The sequence below is a fragment of the Melanaphis sacchari genome, unplaced genomic scaffold (assembly GCF_002803265.2).
Source record: "Melanaphis sacchari strain LSU unplaced genomic scaffold, SCAv2.0 Contig66_pilon_pilon, whole genome shotgun sequence".
In the NCBI taxonomy this organism is placed as follows: Eukaryota; Metazoa; Arthropoda; class Insecta; order Hemiptera; family Aphididae; genus Melanaphis; species Melanaphis sacchari.
The window spans coordinates 280,919-298,442 of record NW_020271477.1 but is presented as its reverse complement, the minus strand read 5'-3'; the positions used below and the strand labels follow the sequence as shown (position 1 = coordinate 298,442).

The window sequence follows — 17,524 nt, the reverse complement described above, 5'->3', positions numbered from 1 at the left end:
TGGTCAAGAGATAATAATGCATTGAAATGTTCACCGGATTACCTGACTCTAAATTAAAGTTTCTTTAGAATGTAGATAATAAGCGTACACAATACATACATACATATAAACATACAAATATACATACATATAGGTGGTAATTACTGTGTGAGCGCCGTTCATTGTTTACTCACCTTTAGTAAATTCAAATCATCATTTACGATACTAGTGTAATGTTGTAGTCCAACAAAAGAAGAACGCTTGTGTACAACCACCCTAATTAACTTTCTTGGCCGGTTCCCAAACACACTTATTATAACTCAGTTGAGATGAAACCAACCTGTTGGTGTGGTAATAGCCATCCAACGTACATTGTACAGTGTTCCTCGTTTGTATTTTTTCCAGCTTTGCGATTCGTCGAAGAGATCTTTACCAATTAAACTATCTATTGACCAATCCCATTTCTCTCTATCACGTATTATGTATTACTAATCTGTTCCAACTTCTTGGAATTCCGTATTCCATAACTCATTTACGTTGTACATCCATCTTCTCGTGATCTTCCCCTTAGTCTCCTCCTCGCTAACGTTCATGTTATTATTTCTTTTATTAGGCATCTGTCGTCTCGCCACGCATGTCCGGCCAATTGCATTCTTATACTTTTAATAAATCGTACGACATTTTCCTTTTTGTATACGTTTTCCAGCTGTGTATTCGTTCTCGATCCCCATTGTTCTGTTTCAGTTTTAAATACTAGACCGCTTGTATTCATCTCAAGATTTTTCTTTAAAATCTACGCGGTTTCTCTCCGTGACCTTTAACTGTTAACCACGTAGCACATACATGAGCTGGTTATAGCTAGTCTTATATAACTTACATAAAATTTTTCTTCTACATTTTTGATACTGTTTTTTATTTAAAGAACTTCTCTGTTGCGAGATTCTCGAGGATTATTGAATAAAAAATAAATTTAAAACCATGAACGAGTAATTTTTAGTATAATGAACATAATGAACAACGATGATAATATGATATTCATAACTAAGATGTATATGCATTGATGTTTGGGGTGTTATTTTAACAATATTTTTTACGAATTTGATCATTCATAAATTGATGATAATTAATACAAACGATCTATCTTTTATTTTGGATATTTTCGCATAATATTTAAAATGCATACCATTGCATGTTTTAACTATACCTAAATATAATAAATGCATGATTTATGGAATATTTAAAAAAAAACTAATATAAAGACTAGACAATATGTTATATTATATAACATGACAAACTGATAAATACAATTTTATAAGATCAGTAGTTTTGCAAAAATGTTACCGACTTATTTATGAGTACCTAAGACTAAAAATAATTATTTAGCTTACATAAAAATTAACTTCAATTTTCTCACAGAATTCATTTTGAAATAAGGAACTACTTCATTTTCACTTATAATAATGGTAATGATTACTGATTTCAGTGTATATTTATTATTTTATCATAAAAATTTAGCATATTTCAAAACAAATGCATATTCCATATAATTCTTAGCCTTACTTGTAATTATTGAATATTTTATAATTAACAAACTTTTGATACATTTTAATAATAAATGTAATTATTAATAAACGTAAGGTTATCAAAAAAAAAAAAATTGTACATCATTGTTTTTAATTTATATTTATGCCAATTTTTTCTAAACCTCTAATTCCAATATAGTTTGCAAATTATTACGATGTATTTGATATTCAAGTATCAAAATTAAGTAATTTATGGTAATATTATTATAAATATTCAATTGCTTAACGTTGATTCATTAGAGTTCATACACTAAGTTTAACCTTATTTATACACTCAAACATTGAAAATCATTTGAATAAAATAAAATTTCTTTGAATAACATACCTTAAATAATATTAAATAAAATAAAAAATTAGGTAATCAATAGTATATTATTTTAAATATATATGAATCCATTAAATTATAATATTATGTTAAGGGGCGGGCGGGGAAAAAATTCATGCCAGGAAAATAAATTTCCTCCAGGCCTTTCAAATTGTCATCTCTTGAATAGAACTTTTATTTTATTCAAGCATATAATAAATTTTATATTTAAATGTATATAAGTAAATATGAAATATAAAAATTCATTGCATAAGTATGTATTTTATTGATAAAACTATAAAAAATAACTTTAAATCTAAGGTAAGTAATAGATAACCAAAATTTAATAATTTTTTAAATGTCTTTACATAATATATGTTAATAATATGATCGGTTTTAAATGATAGATTATTATAATCAGTATTCGTTAAAAGTTTAGGTATATTACTTTTGCAATAATATAAATCTAATTTCATACATTATTTTCCACTTTGCATCAATAACTTTTTATTTTTTCTTTATATTTTTTAGCACCGCCTTTCCTTTTCTTATCATTCGTTTTGAGAAAAACCGGAAAATATTTAATACTGAAATGAATATAATATTTAAAAACAAAACGTTTTAAAACGTATGAAATATAAATGTAGAATAAAGGTACTCCATTAGTCCATCATACCATAGATTAAATATACTATTTAATCTATGATCATGCTGTATTCTGTTAAATAGATACACTGATGACAAAATAATGAGAAAATATATATTTGACTCGATAATCGCGAAGCTATAAGGTACATTGTCTTTCAGAACTTCGACGAAATTTATAATAATAGATAATATGTAATACACTTACATGGATATATCGTATTTACTATGTACGGGCTACGGCAGATTCATATCGAATAGAGCCGATCACTTATCATAATTTAAAATATAAAAAATAATATAAAAATGATTATTAATTAAATTTTTAATATTAATTCGTTTTCGTGTATAGATAAATATACTTCTCACATAACTCTACACTATTACACTATTTTCATAGATTTTTTCTATCTATACTTCAGGCCAACGGGCCATTTAGCTTCCAGGCCACCGGGATTTCTACTCCGCCCCTGGACTTATATTCGATGAATGTACTCAATTAATCTTCATTCGTTAACTAAGGAATATTACCTAAATGAATATTTATACATGTTTATAATAAGTTGTTTATTTGTGTTAAAAAAGATTTTCAATAGAAAATTTTATATCCGCACCGAGTTATACCATTATTTATATCATAAATATTATAATATTATAACATATACGCATATTACGCCGTTATTGCGGCATCAAAGAGTATTTCAACAACGCGTAGTACTGTTGAAACAACCGATGAACGGACGAATTTCACTTGAAGTCATAGTAAGTAAATCTGTGACTGAAAATCAAACGACTATTCAAAAAAATGCATAGTATATTTTTAAGTGTGAAACACATTGAATTCTAGTATCAAATACCTATATTGTTTACATATAAACTTTTCAAATTTTCGTCTGAATGTGTCCCACATTAAGGCCTATTTATATAGCCTAACGATATATTATACTATTATCCCTTTTAATAATTATATTATAATTGACATTGGTGTATAATTCTCAGAATCGGAATATTCCATACGCACCAGTTGTCACCACATTTTAGCCTCACATTCCGTATAATCGAATAACAGTTTTACATAAAATTGTATGATAATATATATTATGAATTTCGATGCAGCCATCACCACGCTGATGACATTTTTTATGGAGTTATTAAAATTTCAAAATTATTTTGTTAAGTTGACCGAAATAAAATAACATTAATATTTTTATTATATTCAATTCGGGCCATTGTTTACGTATAAATGTTTACTGTTTGATTCTAATGCTTTGTAACTGCAGTAAAACCAGTGGGAGGCGCAAGCCCGGAGAGCGCTGCATTAGCAGCATGCCATAAGTAGGGATAAGACGAGCGCGCCGCTCTCAGTAGTCACGTGTATTACCGTATCGACGCACCCTCGTCGGACGCCTTAAGGCTTGTTTTGTCGGTATAATTCGTCTCTCGCGCCAACTTGTTTCGAAATTGCAAATAATTTTTTACACCGTTTTTGTCCGCACCGTATTGTTATCAGAAAACATCATTAGTTTCGATAGTAAATGTACATTTTATTTACGATGTACGCAAAATCAATAAAATGAATAACGCCGGGTAAATGTTGAATCTGCGATGAACAAATACACAAATCAGGTATGACACGTTATTAAAAGTATTGATGTACTTTATAATCATAATAATAATGATTAAGTCCGACAAAACTCACGAACGAAGGGAAATTTTTTCAAGAGAAACATTTCTATATATTCGATGATCTTGTTAGTAAACGTTTGTACTTTGTAGCGTATTCACTAATGTGAATTGATATCCACTCTATTGTACATTCGTTTGTCTGGTATAGAAAACGCTTCAAAATAACGATGTCTCCAAAAGCGGTAGTGGTGGACGCTCAAAATTCTTTACAAAGATATTTTACAAAGTTAAGCGAGGCCTTTTGTACTACTAACACTTTGTCTATTTTTCCCATTTTACAAATACATTTCAATAGTTTTTTTTTTTTTTTTTGAAACCCGGATAAGATAGTGCAGCGAATTGGTGATACTGTAGTTAGTCACAAAACAATCCAAAAATGTATTTTTGTACAGTGCAATTTAATTATGAGAGTTTTCTGATTTCCTTTTAGTATAATCAATTTGAAATTATAAAAAACCAACGCTAAAAAGCACGAATATACAATTTTTTTATTTTATAATAAAACTAGATAATAAAAACGAATTTTCCCTAATAACATGAATTTAGAATTTAAAATTATTATATGTTTTTTAGTTTTTTTTTTTTTTTTGTGCAATCTAATATTAAACTTTAAATAATTATGTTGAAACGTATACGACATTAATTACAAAAGTTTTTGTTCTTTTAATTCATAACATAACGTAAATTAAACACGATACTCTAACAATTTGTATTTATCATAAATATTTGTGAGAAAGTACCAAATTATTTCAATATAGTTAAAACAGTAGTGATTTATGAAATAAGTCATGTTTCAGACGAACTGCCGCCGCATAATTTAGTCACACCGTTTAAATAACTTTATAAACAAAAGTTTAAATTACACGTGGGTAGATATAAAGACCTGCTTGTAATCCTGAATAACAGGTGAGGGTTAAAAAAAAAAAAAAAGGTAGACTACTTAATATTTTTATTGGACTCCAGTGTAAAAAAAAGTTTTTGTTTTTAATTCTTGACCGTCGTTATCCGCTAGTGCTAGTGTGGTTTTAGTACCTATTCCAGCCTGCATAGTACTCTGAATTAATTTATGCACCCTAAACACAAGACCGAATCGCGAAGGGCAGGATTTTTAATGGAGGTTTTTTTTTTTATAATTTCATCATCACCGAGTTTTCCATCACACAGCGTAAGGTAAATACTGACCGTACCGCACGGACGCGATGACGCTGCTAAAGTTATGAGTAAATGTTTAGTTAAATTTCATAGCAAAACATGATACGTAAGCAATTCAGAAAACATACTTTGGCTTGTATATACCATACATGTATGGTAGTACAACCAGCGTATTTGTGGATGGTTAGAAAAGTTTGATCACAACTTCTGACTCGAACACGCCCTCGAGGATAGGACACATTGTATATCGAAGTTCTTCCTGAAATAAGCGAACAAGAATGATAATACAATGTTCTCTCTTAAACTACATTATTCATAAAAATACACCATAATTTATTGTGAATAAATTAATTTCGAGTTGGGGTTTTTAATACGAGAGAGTTTAATTGTTTTAAATTAAAAGCTATCCAAATTACAGTAAGCATATTGTAATTATAAATTGAACTGTGCATTGATACTTTAGATCTTTGAAGTTTGAACTAAACAAACCTATGCAATACATTATTTAAGAATTATAACATTACAAGACGTTAATTTATTGATTTTTACTCTCTTAAAATCGTAAAAATTAACATACTTTTATTTAACATCATTATTATTTGATTGTATTTATAAAAATACAATAACATCATTAAAAATAATTAATAATAATATGCTAATATTCATAAAATATAATGAAATTGTCATTAAAATGCAACTAAAGAATTTTTTAGTATTTAGTTTTGTACATATAAGACTTATTTAAAAAATAATAATATTAATATACATTGTTAAATTAACTATATTATACCTAATCTAAAAACCATAACGTATTGAATTTCACGAATTTACAATTATTTTTATATTTACCACTCTTGCGTGTAATAAATGATGAAAGTTTACACATATTTTACGTAAATTTTCTTGCATCATTTTTAAATTTTTTAGAATGCGTTTAAATTTAAAGTTATCATACCTAATCGATGTTATGGTAGTATTTGCTCTACAGTGAAAAAAATGTAAACTAAAATATTTTAAATATAACTTGAATAGATCAACTATAATATGAATACAAATGTATTATAAAATAAAGTATAAATAATAATAATTTATAAATTTATATTAAATTTAATTTGAAATTTATCTACATTTGATGTACCTATACTATATATATAAGCCTTCAAGTTTAAAGAAATTAAATTCGACTATAATATATATGGAAATTTTCACCAGTGTTCATACTACTTGGAATTTACTCTCGGTTTTGAATAAACTTAACTCACTATATAATAAATTATACACCGTATGTAAACATATATATTATATCTACTATAGTTGGAACATGTAAATTGTCACCCATTTATCACAAACTATAAAATAAAGTTTGCAACTATCTACGTTAATAACTACGTACGCTACTATATATTTATTATCGGTAAGCTCGTCCACACGTGTTTTTTTTTAATATTTAAATATTGATGAATATATGAATTTAAACAATTAGATAGTTATCATATTTTGATTAAATTAAACATGCGACATATCATGTCTTGCACAAATATAGTATAGGTACTTCATATCTACTCCAAGTTTAAAATGTAAATAGGTATGTGTAATTGCAGAGATTTTAATTATTTAAATGTTTAAATTATACGTTAAAATTTAACGGTTATTTGCATTCCATTATTTTAAATAGAACTGCATTGTTGCAATAAACATATCACGCAATAATGAAGAAATATGTTTGGGGGCATCAATTTATGTGGAATATACTCATATAAATACATATATATATGTATATATATTTAAGTGAGAATAACTACTGTAACACGACCGACTAAAAGTTTTCTATTTAAATATTGGAATTCAAAAAATTCCGCGATTGTGGCTGAGGTTTTACAAGCATCTGGTACGCAACGTGATTAAAAATCGAACCGACAATTCCGCACAATAGACCACATTACCGTTTCTTGGTAATGAAATAAGAACTTTCAACGGGTAGTTATATAGTTTATATATCTAAATATAAACTAATTTATCTTTTTTATTATTTTCTTTGTCTCATCAACTCATCTAGATAAATAAAATTAAGTTGTCCATCAATTATAGTAATTACTTTAATTATTTATTTATTATTGCTTCTCATTTTATAAACTATATTGTGTTCATATTCAGATAAAATATTATTAGTAATTATATCTTTTGTGATAATGAATGTCAATATTCAAGTTGTTTTATAGTTAATGAAAGTAAAAAAATTATTACATTTATCAATGATAAAATATGTCATTCATTATTGTTTTACTAGTATATATTATATATTGTATACAATAATAGTTTTAGGAAATACTGCTATAACACTCTTAAATAATACTTAAAATTGTATAGCTGAAAATAGTTTTTTTTTTTTTTGTATTTTTATTCATATTTAATTAAATAGATAATAAAACGATATGAGATCCGCATGCACACACACAGGCATCATTATTTGTTTAAATAAACAAAAATAATTTGTAGGCAAAAAGGTATAGTAATGTTTATCTAATTGAAAATCAAAATTTATCTCTTATTTCAGTATCTATATTTAAGTTTTTATAAAATTATCTCTCTCTGTATCTAGATACAGATTTTTTTTTGTGGTCAATCTTCAATACCGATAACTTTGGGGACGCGTGTCATGGGGTTAAAGCCAAAAGGGTCGTACCTGGTGGGAATTGTAAAACGGGGCGGAGTCGATTTGTGTTTGGGATCGAAGTGTACGTATTTATATATACATGAGTGAACTTGCAGAATTAGGCATTTGTCAGTTTTGCAGGAGACGCATCTATGTCGTTACAGGTCATTGTGGAGACAATCCTTCCGATGGCGTCGCGGAGGTTAATGTCAAAGCCACGCCAAAGGGATATCCACCTACATTGTAGTGTTTATTAATTGCGTGACAGCAGCTAGATAGAGGGCGAGGAAGGGGCAACAGCGACTTGTGTCAGCGTCTAATACGCATTTTGGCACTGTCACAGTGTCGTTAATCAATTCGCAGAACAATTCGTACGGTCAATCGTTAGACCTTGTCCACCAGTCATTAATCACGAATCGATAACTCAATATGTTCGTATAACAGCTAGCCGATGAAAAGTTTCCTGTCTCCGTTTCCTAGTCTATAATATGATTTCACTTGCTGTACACAATACACCTTTCCTGCACATTAGACGTTTAATGTTTGTATAAAACGTTTTTCAAAAGAGTATATTGACCGGATAAAATATGTTTCTAATTGAAGACATGTTTGACGTGTTTACATTGCACATCTCCTCGGATTAATTTTCATGTCCCGACATAATTATTTTGTGTTTAATATTAATCGAAAACTGCACTTAACCACTTGAGACGAGCGAAACGTTTTGTGAATGCCAAACAAAGACGGAAAGTTAAAGCACGGCGTTTTTTAAGTACTGATTTTAACAAAGAATTTTTTTCGATTGTAAAACAATTAAGTCAAAAAATATTTGAAGACTATTACTTAGTTATTGATGAAAAAAACAACTTTAAAATTTATTACTTATTTGTAACTATTATAACATTTAGCAAAACGTATAATGACTTTCACGTTTGCTTATAAAAATATAAGCTATCGCATTAAATAATTAAATCTAATTACCTAGTTTTTATATTTTTAATATAACTTGACATACGTACGTTTAAATCACCAATAACTGATAAATTCGGCTGTCAAAATATATTTCTATACGTCGTTATCGACATAATGACTAGTAGAATAATGATCGTAAAACAACATTTTTTTTTCAGAAAAAACGGTTGAACTTTGTTTTAATTTTATCGAATTGTTTTTACCCAACTTAAATATTTTTAGTTAAAAATATGATATTTTTAAAAATAAATTTTAAATAGTATAAAGCACAACTTCAAAATAATGATCATGCTATTTTCATTTTGTCAAATGTAAAACATTTTTGAACATGTCTTAGACCATAATAAATTATGATTGCAAGATACAATAAAAAACTATGTAAATTATATATACTGTCAAGGTACACTACATTTAATATAATTTAAAGATATTATATTATTTAAACATCTTTGAATTCTTCAATTTTCATTTCTCTCAATATATCAATAAATAAGTAATAATTAATTTAATTAGTTACTATTTTATCCATAACTATTTTCGCCATATTTAGCTACAAGAATTAAACAAAAAAATATATCGCATGACAATATAGTCCACAATACTTTGGTGTATAATATGATAATATATAGTTATTTTATTCTGCTGGTCAAGTGTAAAATTACACAATTAATAATTAGTCTACCAATTTTCTTTTTTTTTTTTTTTGCAGACAAATTATAAATTTATAAAATAGACTTAACGTATCGATATCGAAAACATATTTAGTGTACTTGAATATTATTATGAAACGTTATGTTTACCATAATATAATAAATATATCGGGTAACCCATTAAATATGCATACTCAGCCAAATATCGAGTGTTGAATTTCTTTTTTTTTTTAATTTTGAAGTAAGTATTATGTACTTTAATGAAAATTCTGCCAAATAGGCGTCCGAACTAGGCCTTCAGACTTATTCCCGAACATAAGTAGCATACGCAAAAAAAAATCTTTAATAATAAATGTGGTTCATTTTTAAAAATATTTTATCATTTCTACAGTTACATGTTATGTATAACTATTGATAAAATTGAAGTAAAATAAAATATAGTTTTACTTTGATAAATTTAGATATAAAAAGTACTCTATTCTAATAAAAACAAAAATTTCATTAAAAAATTGTGTAATGATCATAAAATGTACAGCAAATTAAAAGAGAACTATAGTTAATGTTTAGTACAAAACTAATCGAGTATCTGAACATTCTGAACTATTTGAAAAAGAGAAAAGCATTTAAAGATAAATGAGTATAACTATGATAAGTAGAATGTGTATTCAATTCAAGCAGTAATTTTTGACGATTTTGTTTTTTCAGTAACTCAATAAGAAAAATTAAAATAATATATCAATATTCATTCATGAATATCAGTAGATATATATTTAATTATATTTACAGTAAAATCTCCCATAGTGGACTTCTTGAGAATAAGGATATTTTCATTAATTTTTGATGAGAAAACCTCAAAATGGCGGATTCTCTGAATAGAAAACAATTATTATAATCTTAGCTTAAAAATAAAGACGAAACCCAACATAATACGTACTTACAGTAGTATAACGATAATTAAAATGTCAAAAAACCAAATTTTTACATCAAATTTTATTTTATTTATGAATTATTTTTTTAATAAAATATATATTTCGATATTTATTTACACATGCATTGTTGAAATATTAACATTATTATATCTTTAAACATTAAATAATATTATTATTATTCAATTTAACTCAATGCATATTTTTATTTTTATACATTTACTCTATGAATTTCAAAAATTTACTACCTCTGAATATTGTAAAAAAAAAAAAAAAATAGTAAAATTCACGTCTAAAGCAACAAAAAACCGTAAATTTTAATCAAAAAAATTTATTTAGCATTTGATATAGGTTATGTACTTATAATATGAGTTTTCAAATATTTCATTCAAAGTTAAACTTTAACTTTTTATGACATTTTGAAAAGACTAAATTTTCCGTCTTAGTTACAAATGATTCAAATAATATTACAACTAATTATAAATTAATGTAGAGATTTAAAATTCTAAAATAGAAAAATTTTAACTAATCCTAAAAATCAATCAATCCTAGTAAAAACATAAAGTGTTACCATTCATTAGCTACTTTTTTCATATGTATCAAGACAAAAAAAAAAATGTATTCCCTCCCACATGCTCATTGTAAATTAATAATTACAGATTGTATGTTTAAAATTGTCAAAATAAATTTAAAAAAAGAAAAAAAAACTATATATATTTAAAATGTTTTACAAACCATGAAAATATCGTAAGAATAATTTAATTTTTACAATATGTCAATAGTATTAAATAGTGATGGTATTTAATTAATTTCAAAGCCAGATGTAATATTCTTTATTTTATATACCCATTATACACATTACAATTATACATAATATTTAAATATAATAAAATTCTTTGAAACTTCGTATAAATTAACAGATTCCACGGATAAGGTAAGCTCATAAGTTATTTAAATAATATCAACTGTTTAATCAAAAGTTTATACTTATTTTTACTTTATTTAACATGTGAAGCTCTTTATAAAATATTTATAATTTATTATATACTCACTATTAAACATTTTTTTTAATTTATTGAATTTGCTCATTTAATGTTGAAGTGTAATTTGAAAGTATAATAATGAATTTAATTCAAACAAAGTTAATAATAAGAAAACTTTTGTTCCTGCAAGGAGTGAAAATTAAATTTGAGAGAACTGCGCCTATCGTTTATTGAATTAGTTTAACTGAAATACTTTATGTATTCTCGAATATGTTGAACCATAATAATTTACGGTATGCACAATCGTAAAAGCAAAAGATTTACAGAGTTCTATTGTACTCATAAGAAGGGTTAAGAATAAATATAAATAATCTATATTCTATGTATCTTATAAATATTTCATACTATCTAAACTCCAAAGTAAGGATTTACAAAGCCATGTACAATGCTCTATACATAACTCATAAATCGTTTATTTTTTAAATAAAAAATATCTTATGAATTTTTTGATCATTAAATCTATGTTTGACCACTTCAATAAATATATTTCTTCCATTCCGACTGATTTAGAATAGAATATTACACTTATCATTAATCGTTATGTAGTCATTAGCAATAACACACCTTTAGTTATATCGTGTATTTGCCTGATAACTAGTTGTCTGGTGTGTTAGTTACAGAAAAAATAGTTATTAGTAAAATAATATATTATTTGATTAAATAACATCAATAATTTAAAGTTTTTTCAAAAAAAGAACCAAAATCCGAATAAAGTAATTTAAATTTTAAGGTATAACGAATGTCTACGTCGATTTCAAAACTTAAGTTTTAAATTATGACATCAACGGAAAATATAAATCAAAATGTAAATCTAATTGTTTTTCGAGGCTTTATTCTGGTATGTATTTCTTTTGGTGGTGTTAAATTATTTATAAACAACTTTTTACTAATCTTATATTACAAATAAACTCCAAACAGTTCAGACTTCCAAAAATAATTTTCCCAATACGTCTGTGCATTAAATATTACATAATATTACAACAAATAAACAAATAATAGTAAAGAATTAACAGTAAGCTAAGGTTTTGTTCCCATGAGAGATCTCATCGTTCTGTTTCGTTTAACTAGACTTCCCACCATTTTTTAGTCACTTGAGATTTCAATACAAAAATTAATTGACCGATTTTTGCTTTATTTGCTATATACCCTATCTAATGATTAAATCACAATTTATACATAAAAAAATTTTAAATTAAAACTAAAAATATGAAAAAGAATATAATATTGTACATTTAAGCATAAATTGAAATGTTTATATTCCGTTACCAATTATTACTATACTTGTATTACTATGATTACAATATTTCATTCTTTTTTTTTTCATACAAAAATTACTTTCTTTTGTCGTATTTAATACCAAACCGTCTTCGGGATTTGTTAAACAATTTATGGGCTCACATTTAAAGTAGGTGGGCTAAAACGTAATAATAATAACAATAATGGAAAATCTAAAAAAAGATACGGAGTGAAAACAGAAGAAATAATATCATTGTTATTGTTTATGTAGAAAACTTCAGTCAGCTATTGCTTTTTTATTATTAATTACGAGGAAATTAATATTTTCGTAAAATAATTAAAACCTTTCCTTGATCATTACTCTATATAATGATGGTACCATTGCTAGAGATAAATTTAAATTGTATTTATTTAAGTTTTTAACATACAAAGTAAAATATTATAGTAAATAATAATTTTAATTAGATATTTTAAAATACACGTATTTATATTAGAGGAAAAGTTCATAGTATGATGACATTTTATTACTTAGAGACTCCAATAGAACAATAATTTACTTTAAATATATTTTAATTAACAAACATTTTATTTTGTGTTATTATCAAAAGGATAATGAAGCTATTATATAATTTTATAAAATGATGTGTTTTTAGTTACTTTTTCAACCAAATTGGATTATTTTTTCTCTATTTTTATTTTATACAACTTACAATTTTAATTTAAACATTTTCAATTATCTTAGTAAATAAACATTATTTATTGAAATTAGTTTCACAAAAAGTCTTATTTTAAATCGATGCATTCAAATTTAAAATAATATTCACATCCTATTCTGTATCCAGGTAAATGAAATAAGAAAAGATTTAAACACCTTTTTTTTATTTTTCATCAATTTTTTTTTTTTTTTAATGTGAATAACATTTATTTTCTTAAACACGAATTATTTTTACGACTTTATACAATTTAAAACACCCTATGTTCATAAAACGGCAAGCGTTTATACAATTATAAAATTGTTACTCAAAACATTCCAATCTGAGTTATACATAAATAATGTTAAAGGTATGTTTAATGAATAAATTCAGTTTATTTAATTTTAATAATTTAAACATCATTAAATTGTTTCACGCAAAATAATTAAATATTTTGATGGACAAAAACTGTGACAACATTTAAATGAAAGTCAATAAATCATTCATATTATTTCAAAATCATTTTATACTTTTTAAATAATTAATAATATATGAGCAGTGTTCACTGATAAACTGAATAATAAGATCTTAATTTTTTTTTTACATTATGAAATTTTATTTATTTTATAATTTACTCATATTTTCATTCATTTTCTATGGTAAAATACACGAATGATTGAGTGTAAAATAATACAAAATTTCTAAAATATATTTAAAAAAATATAATTTTCAAGATTATTATAACACTTAAATATTTTAATAATCAAAAATTAGTTGTCTATTACACGATATAAAAAAAAAACCACACAAAATTACGTAATATTAAACAATGTAAAATAATATTCACGAAATGGGTATCCAGAATACAACTATATAAAACGATTATTCCATAATTTGATTAAATTAAAATCGTCCTTTTTTCTATGATTTGTTAATTAGATCACTTTTCTGGAAATTTTAATATGCCTACCTAATTCAAATTCAATTGAACGATATTTTTTGATATATTAATCCATTGTGTGTTTAGGATAATAGATCTATAATAATTAGGTTGAATAATATAAAGCTATATTAATGAATTAAAAATTTTAGTAATTAATACTAATTTATTGTCATTTTATGTTTTTTTTTTTTTAAATATTTTGAGTTCAAAAATATTAAATTCAATTTTATATACATTTTAAAATATTCACTTTAAATCAAAAACTACTCATTCGAATTTTTTTCTAGATACATCAACTTGAATAAAATAAGCTTATAACAATACAAAATACTCCTTAAACAGTAAAAAAAATCAAAATAATTGAAAATACAATTCTAATTAGAATACTTAAAAATTTCAAAAATCGAAATTTAAATAATTTTATTATTAATGATATGGCTTGGCGAATCTCTCTATATATTATTTTTTAAATATTTGTTATGACGAAATTATAATAAACAAATTGTTATGCTATAAAAATAAATGTATAGATTATTAAAATATGGTGAAAATTATGACATAAAAAAATTGCGTTAACTTTACTTAAAAACCGACATTCTTTTTGATCTTACGATGTATATTATTAAAAATTAACTGAGAACTAACTTAGTAAAAATAGTAAATACTTAAGATAATACTTATTCGATAATAGTCTATGTGTATATTTCAGAATTTCCTTCATATTCAATATTGTAATATGAAAACCAAACACTCGACTGATGACACTTTTAATATTTAAAAGGTACGTACACATAATAACTGTACACAATACTATGCGTAATCTTTATTGTATTCATTGTTTTAGTAATATAGAAATTTTTTTCAGCTGTGCAGTCATGACATCGTGCTTATCAGAAAAATAATATTTTCAACTGGTTACGTATTTCCAAGTACCTACACATTTTTATTTTAATTAAAACATTTGTATTTTAGATTCTGAGAGAAACAGAAAAGCTATTGGTTTTACAATGTCTTTTTTTTTTCGTGTTCTTGCTTATTATTTAATTTTAACGAGCTACTTTCAGTATCATTTTTTTTTTTTAATTTATTGATTATAATATATATTATTAACTTTTTTTTGTTTACTTCTTTATTTCATAATATTCCAGCAAATCTTTGACAATAATATTTCATTTTATCGGGTTTTGTTGCTTCTTACTGCGCTTATTCGGTAGCGTATAATCATAGAATTGTGTATACAATTTTCATTATATCCTATAAACGCTGTATAATTGTTATTATAGAACACATAGCACAAAATAACGATTATTGTGAACTGTCGTAGTGTTTTATTGTATAATAAAAGTAACAATATAATTAATGTTCTAAGGAAAACACCAGCGTGAGGATGCCACAGATAGGTCGAATATTGATCGAAAATAAAGATTATTATTATACAATGATAAATTTTGCATCATAATTATACAGTAATAATTTTATTATGGCGAGGCTTTTTTTCAATTAAATTAATTTATGGATTGTACATATCGCTGATTGTCATATTGAGCGATCGCTGTATTATTTTAATAGATAATCAGTAATCAGTAATTAATAGTTTGATTATTAATTTGTAAGATCCGTCGATCTATATTAATTATAGAATATTAACGTATGTAATTAATATTTTTTTATACAGAAGTATAGTTAAATGTATGTATAATCTATAGTTTTAATATCATGATCAAATTTTAAGACAAATTCTATGAATATAATTTGTTTAAAATTTCTAATACATGGAAAATTGGTTTTTTGGGTCAGTACAAATATATATATTCTTTTGTATATTTTATAAAAACGATCAATATTAATTGTAATTTTAAATAAGCATACAAACATAATTTAAAGAGATCAATTTTGCACTGCGAAACCATATAATACGATATTCATGGGTTTCCTTCTGTAGCTGTGTATTAAATACTCATAACATAAGTGGTTTTTCCTATGCGATTTAACATAAATTTACTTTTCTAGGTATTTTGATTTTCGTTGTATTAATTTTAATTTTTAATTAAACATGAAATTTAAAATACATTTTAAAATGTTAGTTTTATTCAATAATAATATCATCTAACTATAAATAAATTAAACAATACATTTCAAAAGATAAAATACAATATCAGTTAGATAACAATTGTTTTTAAATTTTAATAGAATTAAAAATAATTGAAAATTGTATAAACTTCAATATAGGTACTTCCATTTTCTCATCCGTTAGCATTGCCCTCAAGACCTTACAATTTGACATAGAATACGAACAATATTAGTATAATTAAAAAATTTAAAGTTGTACAAAAAGTCAAGGCAATTCATATCAAAAACAAAAGTATCTAACACTAAATGTATTATAAATACGCATTACTAAGTATTTTATACGTATAATATTATGATAATTCACAAACCATTTATGATCTCTCAAAAAATTCATTATAATTCAACAATTAATATAATAATAATATAATTTATCATTCAAGAGTAACTAAAATAAAAATTATAAGGAGAAATTAGTGGAGTAGACATACTTTACTTTAGAGTTTACAGCCCGACACTAGTATTAAGTCGCTTTTCCGGTTATTTGTTCTTGCATGAGTGGCAAGCATTTAAGCAACACGTCATGCCATGTTCTTAAATGTACAATGTCTTCCAAAATTCAAATAATAATGGTCAAGATAAAAATTAATTCATTTCTAAGCAATTTAAAGAAACTCACTAAGTGTTTTAACTTTATAATTAAAATATGTATATTTTCAGTGTCAACAACTTTACTTTTAAAGGGCTTTGAAATATTATGTGTTGTACGTTCTACAATCATATATCCTCTTTAATTATGCCAAAGAATTATCATAAATTAAATTAAGCAATTACATTTTCCATACATTGATTGGCTATTTAACGGGGTTTTTTTTTATTGTAAATATTTCAAAACTATTTGTATACATAAATTCTAAGTAAACCTTTGTTTTCAATCATCAATGTTTCTGTTGGGTTTAATAAATAAATTATATCGCACATAGTACACTAGTA

The 17,524-nt window shown here is 24.9% G+C and overlaps 1 protein-coding gene across 3 annotated transcripts in view; it reads left to right on the top strand.

The window, feature by feature from the left end:
- Nucleotides 1–3,892: 3,892 nt before the first annotated feature.
- The window catches only part of LOC112600690, a 38,595-nt gene continuing 24,963 nt past the window's right edge, over nucleotides 3,893–17,524 (top strand). Inside the window, exons 1-3 of one of the 3 annotated variants that reach the window (XM_025347988.1) lie at nucleotides 3,893–4,137; nucleotides 15,174–15,245; nucleotides 15,330–15,378. The gene's annotated coding sequence lies outside the window, so the exon portion shown is untranslated. Of the gene's footprint in view, nucleotides 4,138–15,173; nucleotides 15,246–15,329; nucleotides 15,394–17,524 lie in introns of all 3 variants that reach the window. The other 2 variants (XM_025347987.1, XM_025347989.1) reach the window with 2 other exon arrangements.